The sequence below is a fragment of the Mycetomoellerius zeteki genome, unplaced genomic scaffold, assembly GCF_001594055.1.
Source record: "Mycetomoellerius zeteki isolate Tzet28-1 unplaced genomic scaffold, Tzet1.0 scaffold267, whole genome shotgun sequence".
Classification (NCBI taxonomy): Eukaryota; Metazoa; Arthropoda; class Insecta; order Hymenoptera; family Formicidae; genus Mycetomoellerius; species Mycetomoellerius zeteki.
Genome location: NW_017257246.1, coordinates 24,828 through 27,846, shown reverse-complemented (window position 1 = coordinate 27,846; position 3,019 = coordinate 24,828).

The window sequence follows — 3,019 nt, the reverse complement described above, 5'->3', positions numbered from 1 at the left end:
GCGCGCGCGCGCGCGTGAAAAATCATAAAATATTCGCGATTATAAATCAAAATGATTTATAATTTAATATATAAAATCTATAGTTTAAGTCCGTTTTTTCCTTAGATCTTTTTGCACCCAGATTTTAGGAAATTTACTTTCATATAATTCTTAACGAAAAAAATTCTTATATTTCCTAATATTTTTGAAGAATCTTTCATGTATGCCCGCGCCGTTTTCCGCAGAGTACTCGTATACGCATACTCCCCGCTCGCGCGGTAAAAAATACACTGTACTTAAGAAACTTGGACTCATTTATTAAAGAACGTATATTAGGACCGTTATTAAGAGCGTAACAGCGAACAAACAGGAAATAATAATGTAACGAAATCTGTTGACGTAAAACGTTAAAGCTTATGGCACATACAAAAACTTAGGCAGTAAGTAGTAAGTAAATTGGTCAATCATAGAGATCGTAAGGTCAGTAGCAAATCTAAGTCCGGATCTACAATAGGTGTTTTAAGACTTAAACCGTAAGAAACTGACCAATTACAATCGAATCCGAGGGGAATAATCGACTGTGATTCGCCCATTTCTTATGGCTTAAGGCTTAAAACCCTATTGTAGATCCAGGGTAAGATTTCCTTACTACTTACGTTTTACTGTCTTAAGCGTCGTCTACAATATGCGAAGTAAGCTTGGTTTAAGAAGTAATAGTAAGAAATTGACCAATCGCAGTCGATTATTCTTCTCACATTCGACTGTGATTGGTCAATTTCTTACTCTTACTTCTTAAACCAAGCTTACTACGTGTATTGTAGACGGACCTTTTTTGTATGTGCCATGGGCTTTACTTTCGTCTTCAATAACAATAAAACAGTGATAATTGTCCGGAAAACATTTTACGGCTGCTTTATGCCTCTTATTCGAATTAATTCGAACTTAAGAGCAGTTCAACACGAGCGTATTATTACCTTAAATTTTTCTTTAGATTTTATTTTCTTCGAAAATTATAAAATTATAGAATAGACATCTTATTGTTAGGATATTTCAGAATTTATATGTATAAAGAATTCTAAAAGCGACGTAGATTTGCTTAGCATTTTTGGAAAATGTGCCAATAAAAAATATGGAAAATTTTGTAAAAAATTATAAAATTATATGGAAAAAATTTTAAAATTTATATTAATGGTTAGTCGCTCGACGTCAAATCGATGTTAATTCAACGTCGATTGACGTTAATTCTATATTGATCGTTCATTCACTTGTAGCTAGGGATGTAACAGAGCGTAATGGTTGAAATCCATTTCGCTTACGGACTTACTCTACGCTCTGTCACATCCCTAGCTATGAGTGAATGGACGATCAATATAGAATTAACGTCAATCGACGTTGAATTAACATCGATTTGACGTCAGTGACGTTGAATCAACATCGATTTGACGTTCATCGACTAACCATTAATGGCTTAGCTGGAAAACCAGCTTACTCCCGACATGTTTACAGTCTCTACTGCTACTGTTCATTGTAGACGGCGTATAAGACAACTAGGTGATTAAATCTGCGGACATAGCGCGTGCGCACCGGTAAGAAAGTGGCATATTATTTTGCCGTCACCGGTACACACATTTAGTTCATATGCGGCACAATTCGTGCAAGTATCGGGAAGCCAAGAAATTGCAAGAAATAGCTAACATGGATTTGAATCACTTGAGTGATACTAGTAAACTGTGGCAAACAAATAGAAAAAGCTTTAGCCAACAAAACCAAGACAACACCGAATTGAAAATCACCTTTCTAGAGAATTGCGAGTTGTTGATGGCACGGCTACAAACTAATGTCAAGGACCAGCTCGACATCGCAGACATGACTTCTTATTACGGTATCTGTAGTGTAACACAATAATATATATTATGCAGCACTGAGATAATTTTAAAAAACATTGTATACAGATTTTAATTTTAGATGTAAGAAAATTTTTAACGAAATATAAATCAGTTGTCACAACTACACTGAGAAAAATGGTTTGATTGTATCAACAAGACGTATATGGTTAAATGCATTTGGTTAAATTTAGCAGAATTTCTGGTTATTATAACAGGACTCGAGATTTTATAACTAGACCGTTTGATAGATTATACCATAAGGATTTGTTTAATATTTTCCATTTGGATCTACAAAGTTATATTCACTAGACATATGCAACATTACCAGAATTCTGTAACGTTAGCGCATCCTGGCAGTTTTATTATCGTGCAAGTTGGTGCAAGTTGGCGCGAGTCGAGCGAATGCGTATATTCTTTCTATTGTTTTGTATCGCGGCATAAGCCTTATGTCTACGATGCTAGAACTCGATCCGAGTTTTCAGATCGTGAAATGTATAGCCAATCAGCTTATAGTTTTTACGGAAAATCAGCAAGTTTTAGCATCGTGGATACAAAGCTGTACCGCATACATCGCGCATCGTGGTCGAGTCGAGCGTCAAGCGTATAATAGTAAAGTAGTTATCCTAGTATTATTATGAAAACACGCAATTGATTTTCTCGAAAAGTATTCTATCAAATGTTAATTTTCTTCTTTACAAGATTGTACTGTAAATAAAAACATGTAGACAACACCTAGACATAAATATTTTGTCTCTACGTGCCCTACAAGCGGAGATATTGCGACGTAAAGTCCGAATCTGTCACTTTTCACATTCATAATATCTATCAAAAATTATTACTCTTCGAAAAAAATTAATATCAAATGAAAAATTAAAATTCAGATGCTACAATCTTAACTTTTTAAATTCTATCTATCAAATTAAAAAATAAAACAGAAATGGTGTACTGTTTCTTGTTATTTACTTAAACTTACCTTTTTAAAAAAAAGGTAAAAAAAGCGCTAAGCGTGCATGCTTCTCGTATGGAAACCACCATTTGGGCCGGTTTCACCAACGTCAATTATTTAATCGGCCGTGGAACTGATAACTAATTGCGTTTGCTGTTTGATGAAATTCTTTGTATATGATACATTCCAACCCAAGTTATAATGGCTT